This window comes from Gorilla gorilla, chromosome 4, assembly GCF_029281585.2.
Source record: "Gorilla gorilla gorilla isolate KB3781 chromosome 4, NHGRI_mGorGor1-v2.1_pri, whole genome shotgun sequence".
Classification (NCBI taxonomy): domain Eukaryota; kingdom Metazoa; phylum Chordata; class Mammalia; order Primates; family Hominidae; genus Gorilla; species Gorilla gorilla.
The window spans coordinates 98,669,828-98,694,501 of NC_073228.2; the positions used below are offsets into that span (position 1 = coordinate 98,669,828).

Genomic DNA, 24,674 nt, shown 5'->3' on the forward strand with positions numbered 1-24,674 from the left:
CCACAGGCTGCGGTGCTCTGGGGTCATAAACTTGAAAGGGAGTCTAGGATACAAAGATGGCTATTCCTAGGCACACCCTTCTGCTGTGCTGGGCTTAGAACCAGTGGACTAAGGCAGTATATGACCTAAGGAGACACCAGCTGGGGCAGCTAAGGGAGTGCTTGTGCCACCCCTCCCCCAACCCCAGGCAGCACAGCTCACAGCTGCAAAAGATACTCATTCCTTCTGCTCGAGGAGAGGAGAGTGAAGAGTAAAGAGGACTTTGTCTTGCATCTTGGATACTAGCTCAGCAACAATAGTACAGGGTACCAGGCAGACTTGTGAGGTCCCTATTCCAGGCCCTGGTTCCTAGATGACATTTCTAGACAAATCCTGGGCCAGAAAGAAACCAGCTGCCTTGATGAGAAGGACCCAGTCCTGGCAGGATTCATCACCTGCTGACTAGAGAGCTCTTGATCCCTGGATAACTAACAACGCTATCCAGGTAGTATACTGTGGGCCTCAGGTGAGATTCTTAGATACGTTGACTTTAGGTGAAACCTTGCATATTCCCAGCTGTGATGACTATGGTGAAAGACTCCTTCTGCTTGAGAAAAAACAGGGGGAAAAGTAAAAGGGACTTAGTCTTGCTCTTCAGGTACGAGCTCAGCCACAGTGGGGTAGAGCACTAAGTGGGCTCTTGAGGTCCCCAAGTCGAGGCCTAGGCTCTTGGATGGCATTTCTGGCCCTGCCCTGGGCCAGATGGGAGTCCACTATCCTGAAGGGTGAGTCTCATGCCTGGCAACATTCATGACAAGCTGACTGACTGAAGAGCCCTTGGGCCCTATGGGAACATTGGCTGTAGCCTGGCAATACTCCATTTGGGCCTGTGGTGATGGTGGCCACAGAGTGAGGCTCCTCTGCCTGTGGAAAGGGGAAGGAACAGTGGGAAGGACTTTGTCTTGTGGTTTGAGGGCCAGCTTAGCCACAGTAGAACAGAACACCAGATAGATTTCTAAGGGTTTTGACTCCAATCCCTGGCTCCAAGACAGTAGCTATGAACCCACCTACAGCATGGGGGAACTTACTGCCCTGAAGGGAGGGTACAAACCTCGCTGGCTTCCCCACCTGTTGTATAGAGATTCCTAGGGCCTTGAGTGAACACAGGTGATAACCAGTTAGTGGTTACAGCAGCCCTTAGGCAAGACCCAGTGCTGTGCTGGCTTCAGGTCTGACCCAAGGAAGTTCTAGCAGTGGTGGCCACAGGGGTGCTTATATTACCCCACCCTGAGCTCCAGGTGGCTCAGCACAGAGAGAGAGAGAGAGAGAGACTCAGATTGTTTAGGAGAAAGTAAGGGAGGAGAACATGAGTCTCTGTTTGATAATCTAGTGAATTCTCCTGGATCATATCAAAGATTACCAAGATGGTACCTCTATAAGATTGCAAGAACCATAGTGTAACTGGGCATGGGGCCCAAGTCCCTTCAAATACCTGGAAAGCATTCCCAACAAAGACAGGCACAAACAAGCCCAGCCTGTGAAGACTACAATAAATACCTAATTATTCTATGTCCAGGCACCAAAAAAAAAAAAAAAAAAAAAATCCGCAAGCATCAAGACCATCCAGGAAAACATGACCTCACCCAATGAACTAAATAAGGCACCAGAGACCAATCCTAGAGAAAAACCTATATGTGACATTTCAGAGAATTTAAAATAGCTGTGTTGAGGAAAATCAAAGAAATTCAAGATAACGCAGAAAAGGAATTCAGAATTTTATCAGATAACTTTAACAAAGAGATTAAAATAAAAAGAATCAAGCAGAAATTCTGGAGTTGAAAAATGTAATTGACATACTGAAGAGAGCATTGCAGTCTCGTAAAAGTAGAATTGACCAAGCAGAAGAAAGAATTAGTGAGCTCAAAGACAGGCTATTTGAAAATACACAGTCAGAGGAGACAAAAGAAAAAAGAATAAAAAATAATGAAGCAGGCCAGAAGATCTAGAAAATAGCCTGAAAAGGGCAAATCTAAGAGTTATTGGCCTTAAAGAGAGAAAGAAAGGGGCAGAAAGTTTATTGAAAGAAATAATTTTAAAAATGGCACCTCAAACTTAGAGAGGTATATCAACATTCAAGTTCAAGAAGGTTATAGAACACCAAGCAGATTTAACCCAAAGAAGACTACCTCAAGGCATTTAATAATCAAACTCCCAAAAGTCATAGATTAAAAAAAAAAAAGAATCCTGCTGGGCGCAGTAGCTCATGCCTGTAATCCCAGCATTTTGGGAGGCCAAGGCGGGCAGATCGCCAGGTCAGGGGTTCAAGACCAGCCTGGCCAACATGGTGAAACCCCGTCTCTACTAAAGATACAAAAAATTGGCCAGGCATGGTGGCACAAGCCTGTAATCCCAGCTACTCAGGAGGCTGAGGCAGGAGAATCACTTGAACCCAGGAGGCGGAGGTTGCAGTGAGCCAAGATTGAGCCAGTGCACTCCAGCCTGCGCGACAGGGTGAGACTCCATTTCAAAAAAAAAAAAAAAAAAAAAAGAATCCTAAAAGCAGCAATAGAAAATAAACAAATAACATACAATGGAGCTCCAGTATGTCTGGCAGCAGACTTTGAAACCTTACAAGCCAGGAGAGAGTGGCAGGATATACCTAAGGTACTGAAGGAAAAAAAAAAACAAAAAAAACTTTTACCCTATAACAGCATATCCTGCAAAAATATCCTTCAAGCATGAGGAAAAAATGAAGATTTTCCCAGACAAAAGCTGACAGAGTTCATCAACTAAAGACCTGACCTACAAAAAATGATAAAGGGAGTTCTTCAAACTAAAAGAAAAAGATGTTAATGAGCAAGAAGAAATCATCTGAAGACACAAAACTCACTGGTAATTGTAAGAACAAAGAAAACACAGAATATTATAACAATGTAATTGTGGTATGTAAACTACTCATATCTTAAATAGAAAGACTAAATGATGAATGAATTGAATAATAATTAAAACAACTTTTCAAGATGTAGACAGTACAATAAGACATAAGGAGAAACAACGAAAAGTTAAAAAGCTGATGAACTAAGTTTTTACTAGTTTTCTTTTTGCTTGCTTATTTATGCAATCAGTGTTTAGTTGTCATTAGTCTAAACTAATGGGTTATAGGATAGTATTTGCAAACCTCACAGTAACCTCAAATCTAAAAAACATACAGTGGATACACAAAAAATAAATGCAAGAAATTAAATCAGATCCCCATAGAAAATCACCTTAACTAAAAGCAAGAGAGGAAGGAAGGAAAGAAGGAAGAGATAACCACAAAACAACCAGAAAACAAACAATAAAATAGCAAGAGTAAGTCCTTACTTATCAATAATAGCACTGAAAGTAAATGGACTAAACTCTCCAATCAAAAGACATACAGTGGCTGAATGGATAAAAAACCAAGACCCAGTGGTGTCCTGCCTACAAGAAATACATTTCATCTATAAAGATACACAAAGACTGAAAACCGAGGGATGGAGAAAGATATTCCATGTCAACGGAAACAAACAAACAAACAAACAAACAAAACGCAGCAGTAGCTATACTTGTATCAGACAAAATAGATTTCAAGACAAAAACTGTAAGAAGAGACAAACAAGGTCATTATATTATGATAAAGGGGTCAATTCACCAAGACAATACACCAATTATAAATATATATGCACCCAACACTGGAGCATCCAGATATTATAACAAGCAAATATTATTAGAGCTAAAGAGAGAGATAGATCTCAATACAATAATAGCTGGAGACTTCAACACCTTACTTTCAGCATAGGACAGATCTTACAAAGAGAAAATCAGCAAAGAAACATTGAACTTAATCTGCACTATAGAACAAATGGTCCTAATAGATATTTATAGAATTCCTTCATCCAATGGCTGAAGAATACATTTTTTCAGTGTATTTCGCTCCTCAGCACATAGATCATTCTTAAGGAAAGACCATACGGTAGGTCACAAAACAAGGCTTAAAAGATTCAAAAAAAATGAAATAATATCAAGCATCTTCCCTGACCACAATGGAATAAAACAAGAAATTAATAATAAGAGGAATTTTGAAACTGTACACACACATGGATATTAAATAATATGCTCCTGAATGACCAGTGGGTCATTGAAGAAATTATGAAGCAAATTAAAAAATTTCTTGAAACAAATGATAATGGAAACACAACATACCAAAATCTATGGGAGCTGGCACGGTGGCTCACGCCTGTAATCCCAGCACTTTGAGAGGCTGAGGCAGGCAGATGCCCTGAGGTCAGGAGCTCAAGACCAGGCTGGCCAACATGGTGAAACCTCATCTCTACTAAAAAATACAAAAATTAGCCGGATGTGGTGGCGGGTGCCTGCAATCCCAGCTACTTGGGAGGCAGAGGCAGGAGAATTGCTTGAACCCAGGAGGCAGAGGTTGCAGTGAGCCGAGATCGAGCTACTGCACTTCAGCCAGCCTGGGCCACAGAGTGAGACTCCATCTCAAAAAACAAAAACAAAAACAAAGAAACAAAACTATGGAATATAACGAAAGCAGTCCAAAGAGGGAAATTCATAGCTTTAAGTGCTTACATCAAAAAAGAACAAAAACTTCAAATAAATAACCAAATGATGCATCAAGAACTAGAATAGCAAGAGCAAACTAGACTCAAAATTAGTATAAAAAAAGAAATAATAAACATCAGAGTGGAAATAAATGAAACTGAAACAAAGAAAACAATAGAAAAGATCAATGAAACAAAAAGTTGGCTTTTTGAAAAGATAAAATGGACATCAACAGAGGACTGGATAAAGAGAATGTGGTACATATACACAATGGAGTACTCTTCAGCCATAAAAAAGAACGAGATCCTGTCATTTGCAACAACATGGATAAAACTGGAGGTCATTATGTTAAATGAAAAAAGCCAGGCACAGAAAGACAAACATCACATGTGCTCACTTACCTGTGGAAGCTAAAAATTAAAACTCTGGTCCTGCACAGCTGGGAAACCAATCTGTGCCACCTGCATTTCTAGCCAGAGAAACAATTTGGTGGACTTCCCCAGGGTGAGCTCACCTTTATACTGGCCAAACTACTGCACACCTTCATCCAACCTGGAAAGGCCCCCAAACTGAACATAGATTACACTACTGTGTGAACCTATAACCAAAGTCAAAGCACCCCACCCAACTGACACCACAAGACCCATCTATAGGAATAAATCTTTCTCTATGAAAGCTACTCCATTAAATTGGAAGAGGCAACTATTACATCAGATGTGAAGAAATCAACATAGGGACATATCAAACATAAAGAAAGAAAACATGACACATTTGAAGAAACACAATAATTCATGGTAGCTCACACCTGTAATCCCAGCACTTTGGGAGGCCGAGGCAGGCAGATCACGAGGTCAGGAGACCGAGGCCATCCTGGCTAACACAGTGAAACCTCGTCTCAACTAAAAATACAAAAAATTAGCCAGGCATCGTGGCGGGTGCCTGTAGTCCCAGCTACTCGGGAGGCTGAGGCAGAAGAATGGCGTGAGCCCGGGAGGCGCAGCTTGCAGTGAGCCCTGATCGCACCACTGCACTCCAGCCTGGGTGACAGAGCGAGACTCTGTGTCAAAAAAAAAAAAAAGAAACACAATAATTCTCCAGTAGTAGACACTAATCACAAGGAACTACATAAAATGCCAGAAAAAGTATTCAAAATAATAAAACTCACTCATACATAAGAGAATATAGACAGATAATTCCATAAAATCAAGATAATACTTTGTGATTTGAATGAAAAATTCAACAAAGTGATAGATATCATAAATATGAGCCAAACGGAAATCTTAGAGCTGAAGAATTCCAGAAATAAAATAAAAAAATATAACATAAAGCTTTAACAACACACTAGACCAAGCAGAAGAAAGAATACCTGAACTTAAAGACAGGCTTTTGAAATAATACAGGAAGAAAAAAAAAATGCAGAAAGCCTTCAGGGTTTATGGGACACCATTAAATGTACTAATTTTCACATTATGGGAGTTCCAGAAGGAAAAGAGAAGGACAAAGATATACAAACCTTATTTAATAAAATAATAACTGAAAATTTACCAAGTCCTGGGAGAGACATGAACATCTAGATCCAGGAAGCTCAAATATCCCCAAAAAGTTTCAGTTCAAACAGATCCTCCCTGAGGCATATAGTAGTGAAACTGTCAAAAGTCAAAGACAAAAAATAATTCTAAAAACGGCAAGAGAAAAGCATTAAGTCATATTTAATGCAATCCCCAATGGACTAAGAGCAGATTTCTCAGCAGAAATCTTACAAGCCTGGAGAGAATGGGATAATATATTAAAAATATTGAAAGAAAAAAACTGCTGGATAATAATAATACACCTAGCAAACCTATCCTTCAGAAATGGAGAAACAGTCTTTCCCAGGCAAGCAATAACAAAGGAAACTCATTGACATATATTGGCCTTATATTAAATACTTAAGGGAGTCCTACATCTGAATGTGAAAAGATGGTAACTACCACCATGAAAATACACAAAATTATAGAACTCACTGGTAGAAAAGGAGAAAGAAAAAGGAATCAAACTTTAACACTACAGAAAAACCACCAAACTGCAAAAATAAATAGAGAGAAATTAAGGGAAAATATATATACAAATAAACAAGAAAATAATACAATAACAGGAGTAAGTCCTCACTTATCAATAATAACCTTGAATGAAAATGGATTCAATTCCTCAATTAAAAAATATAGAAATGGATCAAAGAACAAGACCCAACTATATACTGCCCACAAAAAAACTACCCTCATCTGTAAAGACACAGACTGAAAGTGAAGACATGGAAAAAGATATTCCACACAAAGAGAAACCAAAAGCAAGCAGAAATAGCTATAGTTATATCAGATAAAAATACTTCAAGTAAAAACTCTAAAAAGAGAAAAGGAATGACATTATACAATAATAAAGGGATCAGTTTAGCAAAAGTATATAACAATTCTAAATATATATGCACCCAACATCTGAGTAACGAGACATAAAAGGCAACTATGAGATGTAAAGGGAGACACAGACTGCAATGCAATAATAGTTGGGGGCTTCAACATCCCGTTCTCAGCACTGGAAAGATCATCTAGACAGAAAATCAACAAAGAAACACTGGATTTAAATAGACAAAATAGACCTAATAGATATGTACAGAAAATCCCACTGAACAGTTGCAGAATACACATTCTTTTCATCAGCACATGGAACATTCTTCAGGACTGACCATATGTTAGGACACAAAACAAATCTCAAAATATTTTAATAATTGAAATCTTATCAAGTACCTTTTCTTATCACAATGGAATAAAACTAGAAATCAACAAGAGAAACTTTGGAACATGTACAAATACATAGAAATGAAACAACATGTTCCTGAATGACCAATGGGTGAAGAAAGATATTATGAAGAAAATTTAAGTTTCTTGAAACAAATGAAACATGGCAACATGGATGAGTCTGGAGGATACCATGTTAAATGAAATAAGCCAGGAACAGAAAGTTAAACACCGCATACTAACACTTACATATGATAGCTAAAAAGGCTGATTTCATAGAAGTGAAGAGTAGAACAGAGGTTAGTAGAAGCTGAGAAAGGTAAGGGGTAAAGAAAGGAAGTGATTTGTTAAAGGATACAAAATTACAGCTAGATAGGAGGAATAAGTTTGAATCTTCTATGGCACTGTAAAATTCCCATAGTTAATAATATACTATATATTTTCAAATAGCTAGAAGAGAAGATATGAAATGTTCCCAACACAAAGAAATGTAAATGTTTGGGATGATGGATCGACTAATTACTCTGATTTGAATACTATATGTTGTATTTACTGAAACATCACTATGTACCCATGTACAACTATTGTCAATAAAAAAATAAGTAAAGGCTGGGCGCAGTGACTCACGCCTGTAATCCCAGCACTTTGGGAGGTGGAGGCGGGTGGATCACCTGAAGTCAGGATTTCAAGACCAGCCTAACCAACATGGTGAAACCCCATCTCTACTAAAAATACAAAAAATTAGCAGGGCATGGTGGTTGGCGCTTGTAATCCCAGCTACTCGGGAGGCTGAGGCAGAAGAATCGCTTGAACCCAGGAGGCAGAGGTTGCACTGAGGCGAGATCACACCATTGCATTCCAGCCTGGGCGACAAGAGCAAAACTCCATCTAAAAAAAAAAGAAAAAAAAAAGTAAAAAAAAAAATATTTACTGCTGGGCGCAGTGGCTCATGCCTGTAATCCCAGCAATTTGGGAGGCCAAGGCCGGTCGATCACCTGAGACCAGGAGTTTGAGATCAGCGTGGTCAACATGGTGAAACCCCATCTCTACTAAAAATACAAAAAATTAGCCGGGCATGGTGGCAGACGCCTGTAATCCCAGCTACTCAGGAGGCTGAGGCAGGAGAATTGCTTGAACCTGGGAGGCGGAGGCTGCCGTGAGCCAAGATCGCGCCATTGCACTCCTTCCTGAGCAACAAGAAGGAGACTGTTTAAAAAAACAAAAAACAAAAAGAAAAAAAAATTTAAAAATGAGGCAGGTAGATTAGGCTCTGAGTTTTCTTCCAGCTATAAAATCGTGATGTTCTCTAAGAAACAGCATGAGAAGGACATATTTCTGAACCCAAATCAGCTCTTCAATGGACTTGACTATTTTGTTCATCAATACTACCATTTTTCTTGTCCCTTGGACTGTCAGAGCCACTTTTGACTTTTCCCATTTCCCTTCCCTAGGCACACTACAGAGAAAGCTGAAGTAGAATCTACAGCTTAGCAAGAAATAATTTGTGAAAAAATAAAATGTGCAGCAGCAAGATATTCTTCTGTGGTTATAGGAGAGATCCCCTGTATAACCCCTGAAACTCTAAGCTCCATAAAATATTCTATGAGGCAGTAATCTCATGTTCCCAGGTTCCCCTGACTTGGCAGACTCCTTACTCAACAAAAGATGTCTGAGATCAACTCAGACATCTTTATGGCATGCCATCACATGTTAAAGGGGTAACATTAGGGAATCATACCTTCACAGGCCATCATGTATCCTTGGTCTATTTATTCCTTATATTCTCTATATTATTTGTATTATTCTTTGTATTGCTGGTTTGGTTTGTGTTGCTGGCTTGGTAATAAAGCAAAGTGAAAATAAACCGACCAGGTCACATTCTTAAACATGCACCAGCCTTTTCTTCTGGCCTGGCTCATTTTTATTTTGCTATTCATATTTAGTCAGAAAGTAATATTCCTATATCATTTACAAAGTCCTGCCAAGATTAAAAAATTCAATATTTAATTTTTACTAAATCTTGGAAAATATATGTAATTCAGTGATCTCATTCATTGAGACCTGGATTAAAGCTAAAATGGCTAAATAATAATAGTAATGATAACAGCCGACTCTTTTGTAGCACTTACATGAGCCAGGCATTGTTCTGTGTACTTTATATATATATATGAATTCATTTAATTCTTAACATAAACAGATAGATATTATAATCTTATTAAAGATATGGAAACTGAGGCACAGAAAGGTTCATGACTTGTCCAAGGTCACTTAGATATGAAGTGGCAAAGCTGGGATTCCTATTGCTTCAAGGGCTGTCCCGAATCATAATGCTATAAATTGCCTCTCTATATAGACTTCAACTTTTACAAAAAATTAATATTTTACCTCTTATATATGTTGATTTATTTTTCTGCCATATACATTTGACAGTTTTCCCTAGAACTATTATAAATGTCCTTCATTGTGAAATCTACATAATTGCAACAACAAAAACAAAAAACAAAACATAAAAAACAACACCATCAACTTTTTTAAAGGCCAGAGCTTACTTGTAATATTTTAGGGTTGCCTGAAATTTCTTTCTTCTCATTAATTACTGGGAGTTGAGATTTTAATGTTTTAGCCTTCCCCCAATGACTACATAAGCACTCCAGTGGATCTTAATTTGTTGATAGTCATTTAAACCCCTTAGATATTGAAGTCATATTAGGAAACAAAGAACTTGTTATTCCATTCAATTTATTTTCTCAACTCTTATCTATATATTAGATTTTCTTATATAGACTGCTATGCTTTCTGCTAATAACTGTGGAAGTTCTGATTACTATAATTATGTAAACTAGATTATATATATCTGGTAAGTACTCATATTAATATACTATGACTATTAAAATTCCTCCATTTAAAATATAAGATACTCCACTGTAACTCCTATTAATTATTTATATATGTGTGTGTATGAAGTAGAAATTGACAGGATCAGTCAGAATACACTATTGTAGCTTGACAAGCAAACAGAATTAATTGTCATGTGATTTGCTCACCAATTCTGACATTGCTTTATTTTTCAATGCAGTTCTCTTTCTATATAATATTCTTATTTTAATAACTTTATAATTTTCAATATGCAATCCTAGCCATCTCTTGCTTTAATGGAAGGTGAAACCAAGATAATATAAATTTTAATGTTAGCATTCCTTTATAACTGGCACTCATATATTTCACATGATTTCAAAGTCATAAAATTACTGTATCTGTTGAGATTAGACCTAAATAATGTCACAGATCATGAGATTAATGATATTAACTAATGAATTTTCAAGAATAGTAAAAGTTTATTAATTTGAAGATCTGCATTAGTAGAAAATTTAAGTTATGGAGCACTTTTTAAAAGGCAGTTTTGTATTATGTATGAACTGGGAATAATAATAAATACAGTTTATGAGATATCAATTACTTTTTTTTTTTTTGAGACAGAGTCTCACTCTGTTGCCCAGGCTGGAGTGCAGTGGTGTGATCTTGGCTCACTGTAACCTCCACCCCCTGGATTCGAGCGATTCTCCTGCCTCAGCCTCCCTAGTAGCTGGGATTACAGGTGTGTGCCACCACACCGGGCTAGTTTTTGTTTTGTTTTGGTTTGGTTTGGTTTTTTGTATGTTTCATAGAGATGGGTTTCACCATGTTGGCCAGGTTGGTCTAGAAGTGATCCGCCTGCCTTGGCCTCCCAAAGTGCTGGGATTACAGGCATGAGCATGAGCCACATGCCCCGCCAGATGTCAATTACATTTTAAAGAAACTCTCTTTTAATAACTTAATAACAATGATTTGAACTTAGCATGCACTTTGTATCAAAATGCTTTCTTCTAAAGGATTTAAGGTTCTTAAATTAAGTTCCAAGAGTTTAAAAATTTCTCCTAAAATGTTAATAGTATTAATTAGCAAGTCATATTAATGTGGTACTATTTTCCTAAAATATTGGTGACATTATTATTTAGCTTAACTTCAGTTTGATTAAAACATCTACCCATTACAATATGCTTTTATGCCATCCAGAGCTTTGTTCCATGAATTATCACCAGTCTTGTATCATCAATATCCCTTTCAGCAGACCATAAACATGTCAAAGCTTCTTACTTTTTAGAAACCAGCAAAACCTACCCTAGTATCTCTTCCTGTCATATCCCAGCTTCTCAAAATAGCAGTCTACATTTCCTGTGTTCTCACCTCTCATTTACTCCTCGACCCAGAGTAATAATTTCTGCCTCGAACCTTACACTGAAATTGACAAAATATTTTTCAGTTCCTATCACGCTTAATCTCTTTGCACTATTCAGTACTGATAGCTACTCCTTCCTTGAAATTGTCTCCTCTCTTGACAATCTTCCTAAATAGCACGCCTTCCTAGTTTTCCATCTTGTCACTCACACCATTTATTTGTTTACCAGGCTCCTGGTAGGAAACATCATTTTGGGTAGCGGGCCAGATCACATTTCTTTTTTAATTAATTAATTAATTTATTTATTTTGAGATAGGGTCTGGCTCTGTTGCCCAGGCCTAAGTGCAGTGGCACGATCACAGTTCACTGCAGCCTTGACCTCCTGGGCCAAGTGATCCTCCCACCTCAGACCCCTCCTAACTGGGACTACAGGCACGTGCTACCATGCCTGGCTAATTTTTGTAGAGATTGGGTTTTGCCATGTTGCCCAGGCTGCTTTCAAACTCTTGGGCTCAACCAATCCACATGACTCAGCCTTCAAGGTACTGGGCTTATGGACGTGAGCCACCATGCAAGGCTCCTTTCTTTTTTTTTTTTTTTTAATCAATTATACAACATACAGATATACAATGAGGGTCCATTTCTGTGTGATAGGATCTAACCCTAGTCATAATGGATTTAGGGTTAGACCATTATGAGAGACAGGACTAGCTGGATTTCCTAAGTTGACTAAGAATCCCTAAGCCTAGCTGGGAAGGTGACCACATCCACCTTCAAACATGGGGCTTGCAACTTAGCTCACACGTGACCAATCAGGTAGTAAAGAGAGCTCACTGAAATGCTAATTAGGCAAAAACAGGAGGTAAAGAAATAGCCAATCATCTATCGCCTAAGAGCACAGCATGAGGGACAATGATCTGGACATAATCCCAGGCATTCAGCCAGCAATGGCTACCCTCTTTGGGTCCCCTCCCTTTGTATGGGAGCTCTGTTTTCACTCTATTAAATCTTGCAACTGCACTCTTTTCTGGTCCCTGTTTGTTATGGCTCCAGCGGTGCTTTCGCTCACTGTCCACTACTGCCTTTGCTGCCATCACAGACCCGCTAACTTCCATCCCTCTGGATCTGGCAGGGTGTCTGCTGTGCTCCTGATCCAGGGAGGCGCCCATTGCCGCTCCTGATCAGGCTAAAAGCTTGCCATTGTTCCTGCACAGCTAAGTGCCTGGGTTCCTAATTGAGCTGAACACTAGTCACTGGGTTCCACGGTTCTCTTCTATGACCCACAGCTTCTAACAGAGCTATAACACTCACCACATGGCCCAAGATTCCATTCCTTGGAATCCAGCTGAGAACCCCAGGTCAGAGAACATGAGGCTTGCCACCATCTTGGAAGCAGCCCGCCGCCATTTTGGAAGCAGCCTGCCACCATCTTGGGAGCTCTGGGAGCAAGGACTCCCTGGTAACACTTAGATGTATACTAAATGAATTTTGAAATTTGGAATGGAGGCAGGGATAAGACATCACTGGTGGTAAACAAATCAAGTTAATTCCAGCCTCCCAAAAGCATGTGTATGAATGTTTTTTTGGCTGAGGCCACTAGAACTGCAGTTTTTGCTCTTCCCTGATTACACACAAAGTTTTCGTTAGGTTATGTGAGATACACACAATAAATCTCCATGCTCCACTGCCCAACACTCACATTTTTTTTCCCTTAAAGTAACCACAGTAGTTTTTTGTGTTAAATTAATAAATATTTTGATAGGCTTCTTTCCCATATCTGCCATTAAACACCAATATTCACCACAGGGTTCTCTCTAGACCTGTGATGAGGTTTAGGACATGTTACCGCGAAGTTTGGAGTACTCTGGCACTTGAGAAAACACCAGAAACAGGAAAGTCTCTCTGACTTTCTTCCTCCCCTTCTTCTCTGAAGCAGATTGTAAAAGAATTCTCCACCTTCCACTGAAGTAGGTCATAAGACCTTCATTCCACAAGTGCATTCCCTATACCGGGAAGAAAGCAATGTCCTTATCTCTGAAGACACAGACACACAGAGAAGGATCATAACAAACAGATCTTGCTAAATTCCACCAATTTATTATTAGATCATAGCCTTTTGTCATCCATCATACTTCTGCATGACTGTCCATAAAAATACATAAGTTGTTCTGTTTCCTTAGGTCTTCATTTCTGAACGCTCCCATGTCATGTAAAACTTAATCAAATACATTTGTATGCTTTTCTCTTGTTAATCTGCCTTCTACTTACAGGATCCTCAGCCATGAACCTAAGATGGGAAGAAAGGATATTACTTTTTCTTCCCTACACGTGTATTCTTTTAAATACCTTTACTGAGCTTTCTTCAAGCAAATCAACTGCATTTTATATAATTTTACAAGAGTACTTTTATTTTATGTTTTCAATAAAACAATTTATATTGTTTTGGAAAATGTTGTAAAGGACTATAGGGTGCCAGGGAAGATCCCTTCTCTCCTAACTGTTGATCTTTACTATAGATTAACTTCCCTCTTACGTTTTCTATGCAAAGACTTCATGACTATCACACTGTCTAAGATGGAATGTTAAATACTCTCTTTTAAATAGGACACAAAATGAAAACAAGTTCTTTGGAAATGAAAACAAACTGTAACTAATTAAATTGTTGTAACTCATAAACCAGACTTGTATAGAAAATGGAACAATCTTACTAAATATATTTTGTTTTCTACCTATATAAGCAAAACTTTAAGTGATCCCATTTCCCTGGAGTCTGTGTTTCTTGGATGGCTACTCCCAGTTTTTCACTTGAATAAACTGTTTAAAACTGGATTATGATCCTTTTGGTCATTTCAGCTTGATACTGTCATCTCTATGATGAAAATTCAAAGTCTCTATCTATAATTATAGTCCTTCCTCCAAAACTCCCATACGTATTTCCAAGTACTTACCAGACAATTCCACATCACTGATTCGAAGGTTCTTTAAACTCATGATGGGGATCAAAATATTTTACCACAAAATATATTTCATATTTTGAGGTGGCTGTCAGAAGGCCGGGAAACAGAAATGGCCCTGCAAAGCTGTCTTTTTTGAGGAAAACATGCATCAATAAAGAATCTGCATTAATGCAGCCAGGCCTTCTCTTGTCTGGATCTAGGAAAGATTAACTGAGAGTCTGACACCTCTAAAAGTCTGAAAAGAAACATTTACCATTTTTTCTCTGAGGGCTGCTTCCTGTGAGGTTTCATCAACATAACAAGACCACCTTGGCTAGTCAAGCCTCTTCTCTCCCTCCTATTACTTAATGTACCATCATAACCCATTCTTGGCCATTCTCTGAGCTGTCATTCTTTCTGTAACTTCAAGATAGTATATAAGCTCTTATTGGGAGGGGTAGGGGTTGGGTCTTCTTTCTGAAGGCTCTTGTATATACACAAAAATAAATTCATGTGTCTTTTCTCCCACTTATCTGCCTCATGTCAGTAATTATTTTCAGCAAACCTTCAGAGGGCCAACGAAAACTCAGTATGTCCAAAATTTAATTCAGAGTCTTTTCCTTAAACTGGCTTCTCTTCCTATCTTACAGGATAACCATTTACCTAATCTCCCTGTTTCTTGCCCTAGTATCTTAAATCAGGTATCAGCAAACTATGACATGGCTTGCTTTTCTATGGCCTGATAGTTTTTACATATCTAATGAGTTGTAAAAATAAAAATCAAACAAAAAAGAATATGCTACAGAGGCCATATGTATCCACAAATCCTAAAATATTTACTATCTGGCCTTTTGGTTATTTCAGTCATAATAGAAAATGTTCGCTGACCCCTGTTTTAAATGGTCACCAAGTTCTTGGATACTTTTTCTCCCTAAGATCTTAAATGGTCACCAAATGCTCTCAAAGATGACATTTACCTCCGTCTGCAACCAGTGTCGAAGATTTGGACATTATTTCTTGCTGAAAAACCTCCCATCTGACTTCCAAGACTCACATCTTATGGTATAATTATATACACATGCGCGTGTGCGCACACAGCACACACACACACACACATATACACACATTTGGTTTTAACTCCTTTCCCCCTTCCTGGCACAGAGCTCCAAAAACCCTTGGAATTTCCTGAGTGATTGAAATGTCTCTTGTTATTCACAGGTGATTTTATATTTATGAGGTTACTCTGGAGGGCCCCTAGAGAGCTTCAGGATGGGAGCTAGTCTAAAAAAACCAACCATTTGATTACTGCATTAACTTTCAGCTCCACTCCCTCTAACTCTAACCTCCAGAGACAGGAAAGGGACTTGGGATTGAAACCAATCACCTATGGCCAATGATTTAATCAATCGTGTCTACATAATGGATCCCAATAAAAATTCTTAAACAAGGAGGTTCAGGAAGTTTCCAAATTGGTGAACACATCCATGTCTTGAGAGGATGGCACACCCAGACAGGAAGTTCTGTGCCATAATCCTCTTCCTTACTTTATCTTATGCATCTCTCTCATTTGGCTGTTCCTACATTGTATCCTTTCTAATAAAACTGTATGTATACTGCTTCCCTGAGTTCCATGCATCATTCTAATGAATTATTGAGCTGTGGCAACCCCCAAATTTGTAGTCTTGTGGCAGAAGTGTGGGTCATCTGGGAAACCCATCTGCAGCTGGCACGTGAAGTGAGGGCAGTCTTATGGGTCTGAGCTCTGAACTTGTGGGGTCCTGGTAGTGTCAGAATTGAATTTGAATTGAATTGTAGGACACCCAGTTGGTGTCTGTCTTGCATATGGACTCTACGCTTCTCATTTTATACATTTAATCTGATCATTTCACTACCCTGCTTAAATAAATAAACACAGGATTTTCCACAATGCATAGAAAAACTCATCTTGTTTTATATACATATAGTTCCTCATATTTAACTTAATTCCTATTCCAATTAAATAATTATATTTTTCTACTATAGCCCTTCTTGACTGACATCTTGAAATAGCCTTCTAGTCATAACTTCCTCTACACTAATAATGTTCTCAGTAGAAAATCATATTTATGAAAGGCATTTATTTCACCATTGTAGATAATACTATTTAAAGGCTATATATAACTATAATAATGTAACTTGAGTATTATTAAACAGAAAAAAGTCACCTATGAATGTGGCTTAAACAATTTTTAAATGGCTTTTAAACTATGTAAGCCATTTTTAAAAAATTGTGAAAGGTAGGAAGCTATCAATTAAAATTTAAATGTGATACCTTAAAATGCTTTTTAGTTTCCATCTATAAAAAAAGGATGTTAGATAAAAACGATTTTTAAGGACTCTCTAGTTTTAAAATTCTATGATTTAATCATGTGATCTACTTCTTTAATATTTAATCTTCTGTCATACAGCCTTTGTAGTATACTTTTTAATTCTATAGTTCAATAGAAGTATAATTTGTCAGTGGTTAAGACAAATTCATATGAAATAACTTGAAAATCTATTTTAAAAACAATCAATGAAAGTAAATTTTGGATTTCTTCAAATTAAATCTAATAATCCATCACTATACTGGCTTTTTATTTTATTTGCTGCTTTACTTATCTCAACAGTGAATCTATCATATCAACATAGTCATCATGATCCAAGCTGCAAATAATAGAGAGTGTCAGTGTCAATTTTGCTTTCTCACACTTGCTTCCCTTCACTTCATCTGATTTTAATAATCCCTGTCAAACCACAAACAGTCCAAATTACCTTCATGACACAGAAGCTTTCAAGGAGCAGACAGAATCTCAACTTTCATTTAGCAACTACAAAAGAAAGCTGTCCAGCTGGACAAATATTATTTCCACACTTGACAATCTCTACAGTTAAGCATGCATTTTAATTTTAACTAAACCTGCCAGGAGTTTGATATGAGCTCCTTGTTGCGTGCAGATTGACTCACAGGATTATCAGACCAATGACTGTAATTGAGAGGAAAGAACCTAGCATTTATTTACTAACAGATGAATCACATACCAAAGCTGAGGGATCAAAATGAACATGTAAGAGATAGTATGTAGGTATAGACTGCAGGGGAGAAACTACTTAAATTAAGTGCTTTAACTATTAAATAAATTTTAAATATCTAGAACACATTCTTGACGTAATTCTGAAAAGTAACAGCTAATAAGTCAAATCATAAAACAGTTAAAATTTTACCCGTAGACACTATTGAGAAACAGGTTCTAAAATGAAATCTAAAGAGATTTTAAAAGGTGTTTTGAGCTGGGCACGGTAGCTCACGCCTGTAATCCCAGCACTTTGGGAGGCTGAGGTGGGTGTATCACAAGGTCAGGAGATCGAGACCGTCCTGGCTAACACGGTGAAACCCCGTCTCCACTAAAAATACAAAAAAAAAAAAAAAAAAAAAAAAAAATTAGCTGGGCGTGGTGGTGGGCACCTGTAGTCCCAGCTACTCCGGAGGCTGAGGCCAGGGAATGGCGTGAACCCAGGAGGCGGAGCTTGCACTGAGCCGTGATCGCACCACTGCACTCCAGCCTGGGCAACAGAGTAAGACTTCATCTCAAAAAAAAAAAAAAAGATGTTTTGGATTCACTCAACTTCAAAGTCAGATTTCTAGAAAAGTTCTATATGTCAATTATAGTGAAACTGATGTTCTTGACAAGTTATCAAAGTCCAATCAATATAGATCAATATGCCCTTGTACACACAATATAAAACTAAAAAAAAGTTCACAGTAAAAATAAATAATAAGTTGTAGGGAAATATTAGAATAAAAGTTACAGTGTAAAACTATAACAATGACAATTGTATCTTTGAAGTTTAATTTATTAAAGTTAAATCTAAAACTTTCCAACTGTAAAACATTTCTGTGAGCATTGCCTTTTTTTTTATTTTTTTTATGTTTTTTGAGACAGAGTTTCACTGTTTCACCAGGATGGGGTGCAATGGTGCAATCTCGGCTCACTGCAACCTCCACCTCCCGAGTTCAAGCAATTCTCCTGCCTCTGCCTCCTGAGTAGCTGGGATTATAGACGCCTGCCACCATGCCTAGCTAATGTTTGCATTTTTAGTAGAGATGGGGTTTCACCATGTTGGCAAGGCTGATCTCGAACTCCTGACCTCAAGTGACCCACTGCCTCAGCCTCCCAAACTACTGGGATTACAGGCGTGAGCCATAGTGCCTGCCCTGAGCATTTCCTGTATAAGCTAGGCCTGAATTCCTCCTAAAGTTATCAGAACCTCAAAATTATCTGATGTCAGTCTTCCCTCCAACCTGCTATACTTGACACTAGTTCCGCTTTCTTTCTTCCCCAAAGGCTAATCCGTTGGTTCTCAGAGCACTGTTTTTCTACCACTTCTATCTTGAATACCACAACTCAGGTTCCTTTACCAGCTCTTTTTCTTTCTATTCTTCTTGTTTTTTTGTTTGTTTGTTTTTTTTTTTTTTGCAGACAAGGTCTCATTCTGTCACCCAGGCTGGAATGTAGTGGCATGATCATAGCCTACTGCAGCCTTGACCTCCTGGGCTCAAGGGATCCTCCCACCTCAGCCTCCAAAGTAGCTATGACTACCGGCATGAGCCACCATGCCTTATTTTTGAGTGTGTGTGTGTGTGTGTGTGTGTGTGTGTGTGTGTGTGTGTGATGGAGATGAGGTATCCCTACATTGCTCTGACTGGTCTCTAACTTCTGGCTTCAAGCGAACCTCTTGCTTCAGCCTCCCAAAATGCTGGGATTACAGGCACGAGCAACTGCTCCTGGGCTAGGCTACTTATTACAAGAGTAGGTTAGAGTCTGTTTACATATCCAGTTAGGTTACTGTTCACTATGTATGAGGAAACCGAATTTAAAATATGTAAGAAGGCAGCTTTAGGTTCAACTTATCCCTGTGCAGGGTTCAAACCCCATCATCTGGATTAGTGCAGCAGTTTTCTAAATCTTTCTTTTATTTCTTTTCTTTTTTCTTTTCTTTTCCTTCCATCCTTCCCTTCCCTCCCTCCCTTCTTTTCTTTTCTTTTTTCTTTTCTTTTCTTTCTTTTCTGTCTTTCTCTCTCTTTCTTGCTTTCCTTTTTTTTTTGGTAGAGATGAGGTCTCACACTGTTGTCCAAGCTGGTCTCGAACTCCTGGCCCAAGGGATCCTCCTGCTTTGGCATGCCAAAGTGTTGGGATTATAGGTGTGAGCCACCATGCCTGGTCTCTCCCTGTTTTTTTGCATCATCACCTTCTAACTCATTCTCTATCTGCTGCCAGAATGATCTTTCTAAAACATAGGGAAAAAAAATCCATGTTTATAGCAAGATTTTAATTCCTTTTTTTTTTTTTTTTTTTTTTTTTTGACACAGAATCTCCTTTTGTTGCCCAGGCTGGGTGCAGTGGTGCAATCTCAGCTCACCGCAACCTCTGCCTCCCAGGTTGAGGCAATTCTCCTGCCTCAGCCTCCTGGATAGCTGGGATTACAGGTGCCCACCACCATATCTGGCTAATTTTTGTATTTTTAGCAGAGATGGGGTTTCACCATGTTGGCCAGGCTGGTCTCAAACTCCTGACCTTAAGTGATCCACCCCCATCAGCCTCCCAAACTGCTGGGATTACATGCCTGAGCCACCGCACCTGGCTGCAAAATTTTAACTCTGACTGGGAATAAAGTTAGACTCTTAAGAGAAAATCAGAAGAAGGTAGTTTGTTGTGGGGAAATAGTGTGCTCATTTCATTTTACTTTTAAAATTATTTTTAATTGATAAATTATAATTGAATATATTTATGGGCTACAAAGTGATTTTATGACACACGTATACAGTGTGGAAAGATTGAATCAAGCTAATTAACATATCCATTGCCTTAAATACTTATCATTTATTCTTCCTGTCTAAATGAAACTTTATCCTTTGACCCATATCTCTCCATTCTCCCCATTCCCCAGGCTCTTGTAAACATCATTCTACTGTCTGCTTCTATCAGTTCAATTGTTTGAGATTCCACATATAAGTGAGAACATGCCATATCTATCTTTCTGTTCCTGGCTTATTTCACTTAGTGTAATGTCCTCCAGGTTCATCCATATTGTTGCAAATGACAGAATTTCCTTTTCTAAGGCTGAATAGTATTCCATTGTGTATATATACCATATTTTCTTAATCCATTAATCTGTTAATGGACACTGAGTTGGTATGTTCATTTTAGAATAATGACTTTGAAATACAAGAAATATATCTAGCAAGCACTTAGAAAAGGGGAAACTGAATGTGAGAAGGAGGAAATGAAGCATATTTACATAAAATGTTCATATAAATTATCATCCAAATCAGGACTTTTTTGAGATTAAAAAGCAGGTACCAAAAATTATTAAAATTATATAATTTTTGAAACACATATTACTAACCAGTTAAACAGTTTTATATAATTGCTGACCTATAAACTAATTACATTGAAACACTATTTTTAAAAATAATATTCCTTCAAAAAATTTATATCTTTGCTTTCAAAAGTAAAAACATCTTTATATTGCTTGAAAAATAAATAATGATTCTTGATATATTTTTGTATACTTTAATGAGTTTCTTAGCTGTATCTGTCATCCACAGATATTTCTTGAAAAATGCATTTTAAAAATATGACGGTATTCTTTTTATATTTTTCCAAGTTTCATTTTATAGTTAGCAAATTTTAAATTGTTCATACCATGAATAGACTCTTCTATATAGATTATAATATTTTTAATTGAGAAAATACTCTCTCTCAGGTGATAAGCTACCTGGTAAATTTATTAAGTTCAGAGTTAATTTTGCTAGATGAAGTACATTCTCAATTTTAATTTTTAGTAATGAAATACATAAATATTTTAGCTCAAATATTTTTACAGGTACTATTTTTTTTTTTGCCTCCATGCAGATTGCATTTCTTTGACCAAAAATTTTAAAAGACAAAACTCATCAAATAAATGTTAATGATTATTTTGAACGGTTTGCTAAATTTAAGTGCTGCAAAACCATAACCTTTCTCAGTTTAACATCATTCTGGATCAGAATGTAAATGTATCCAATAGAAAACTTCATCTCTATCAAAAGATTTTCCCCATAAGTCTTGGGCATTTCAAAGCATAATTGGGAATTTCACAATTAAATCTTGCATGTAATTTGAGTGCTTATCATTGTTCAATTGTCCCTTTGATTTCATGAGGATATATTTCAATATCCTCCTATTTGCAAGATTTGTTTTCAATAATTGCAATTCCTTAAAAGCTTAACATAAGCTGAATATTTTGCCCTCCATTTGTTGAATGCTTTGACTAAATATTTCTAATGGATTCTGAAGAAACTGCGGCCAAAATTTAGAGGACATTTTTACAAAAATGTTTAATACCATGATGGGACACTTAAGTTGATTTACAAAGTCTCAGACATTTCTAAAATCCAAAAAGAAAGTGCACAGTGTCATACTCAGACCCAAACATTAATCAATTTTTCAAATATCTACTTATTTTCCTAATCACCATACTAATTCTAGTCACCGCCAACAACCTATTTTAACTCTTCATCGGCTGAGAGGGCGTAGGAATCATGTCTTTCCTACTCATCGGTTGACGGTGTGCTCGAACAGATGCCAACACAGCAGCCATCCAAGCAATCCTATACAACCGTATTGGCGACATTGGCTTCATCCTAGCCCTAGCATGATTCCTCCCACACTCCAACTCATGAGAACCACAACAAATACTCCTCCTAAACACTAACCCCGACTTTATTCCACTACTAGGTTTCCTCTTAGCAGCAGCAGGAAAATCAGCTCAATTAGGTCTTCATCCCTGACTCTCCTCAGCCATAGAAGGCCCTACCCCCGTCTCAGCCCTACTTCACTCAAGCACCATAGTTGTAGCTGGGGTCTTTCTACTCATCCGCTTCCACCCCTTAGCAGAAAATAACCCACCAATCCAACTCTCACACTATGCCTAGGCGCCACCACCACCCTATTCGCAGCAGTCTGTGCTCTTACACAAAATGACATCAAAAAAATCGTAGCCTTCTCTACTTCAGGCCAATTAGGACTCATGGTAGTCACAATCGGCATCAACCAACCATACCTAGCATTCCTACACATCTGTACCCATGCTTTCTTCAAAGCCATATTATTTATATGCTCCGGATCCATTATTCATAACCTCAACAATGAACAAGACATTCGAAAAATAGGAGGACTACTCAAAATTATACCCCTCACTTCAACCTCCCTCACCATTGGCAGCCTGGCACTTGCAGGAATGCCCTTCCTCACGGGCTTCTATTCCAAAGACCTCATCACCAAAACCGCAAACATATCATACACCAACGCCTGAGCCCTATCTATTACTCTCATCACCACTTCCCTAACAAGTGCCTATAGCACTCGAATAATTCTCCTCACCCTAACAGGCCAACCTCTCCCAACCCTAACCAACATCAACGAAAACAACCCTACCCTGCTAAACCCCATCAAACGCCTAACAATCGGAAGCCTATTCACAGGATTTCTCATCACCAGCAACATTTTCCCCACATCCATCCCCCAAATGACAATCCCACTTCACTTAAAACTCACAGCCCTAGGCATCACCTTCCTAGGACTTCTGACAGCCCTAGACCTCAACTACTTAACCAACAAACTCAAAATAAAAAACCCACTGTGTACATTTCACTTTTCCAACATACTCGGATTCTATCCCTATATTATTCACTGCACAAGCCCCCACCTAAGCCTTCCCATAAGCCAAAATTTATCCCTACTTTTATTAGACCTAACTTGACTAGAAAAACTAATAACCTAAAACAATCTCACAGTACCAAACCTCCGCCTCCATCATCACCTCAACTCAAAAAGGCATAATCAAACTTTACTTCCTCTATTTCTTCTTCCCACTCCTCCTAACCCTCCTCCTAATCACATAACCTGTTACCCCGAGCAATCTCAATTACAATATATACACCAACAAACAAGGTTCAACCAGTAACTACCACCAATCAATGCCCATAGTCGTATAAAGCCCCCGCACCAATAGGATCCTCCCGAATCAACGCTGGCCCCTCCCCTTCATAAATTATTCAACTTCCTACACTATTAAAATTCACCACAATCACCACCCCATCATATTCTTTTACCCATAACACTAACCCCACTTCTATTGCTAATCCCACTAAAACACTTATCAAGACCTCAATCCCTGACCCCCATGCCTCAGGATACTCCTCAATAGCTATCGCCGTAGTGTACCCCAAAACAACCATTATACCCCCTAAATAAATTTAAAAAACCATTAAACCTATATAACCTCCCCCATAATTTAAAATAATGATACACCCAACCACACCACTAACAATCAACACTAAGCCCCCATAAATAGGAGAAGGCTTAGAAGAAAACCCCACAAACCCCATTACTAAAACCACACTTAACAAAAATAAAGCATATGTCATTATTCTCGCACGGACTACAACCACGACCAATGATATGAAAAACCATTGTTGTATTTCAACTACAAGAACACTAATGACCCCAACACGCAAAACCAACTTGTTAATAAAATTCATTAACCACTCATTTATTGATCTCCCCACTCCATCTAACATCTCCACTCCCCACTCCATCTAACATCTCCACATGATGAAACTTCGGCTCACTTCTTGGCACCTGCCTAACCCTTCAAATTATCACAGGACTATTCCTAGCCATACACTACTCACCAGATGCTTCAACCGCCTTCTCATCAATCGCCCACATCACCCGAGACGTAAACCATGGCTGAATCATCCACTACCTCCACGCTAACGGTGCCTCAATATTCTTCATCTGCCTCTTCCTACACATCGGCCGAGGCTTATACTATGGCTCATTCCTCTACCTAGAAACCTGAAACATTGGTATTATCCTCTTATTCACAACCATAGCAACAGCCTTCATAGGCTATGTCCTCCCATGAGGCCAAATATCCTTCTGAGGAGCCAGGGTAATTACGAATCTATTGTCCACCATTCCATACATCGGAACAGACCTAGTCCAATGAGTCTGAGGCGGCTACTCAGTAGATAAACCCACCCTCACACGATTCTTTACCTTCCACTTCATTCTGCCCCTTATTATTACAGCCTTAACAGCCCTACACCTTCTATTCCTA

At 38.3% G+C, this 24,674-nt stretch overlaps 1 protein-coding gene and 1 pseudogene across 9 annotated transcripts in view; one reads left to right on the plus strand and one right to left on the minus strand.

Moving 5' to 3' along the window:
• KIAA0825 (KIAA0825 ortholog) overlaps positions 1 to 24,674 on the minus strand; it is a 473,030-nt gene that overhangs the window by 400,058 nt on the left and 48,298 nt on the right. The window lies entirely within an intron of this gene.
• On the plus strand, positions 19,184 to 23,451 carry LOC115934600 (NADH-ubiquinone oxidoreductase chain 5-like; annotated as a pseudogene).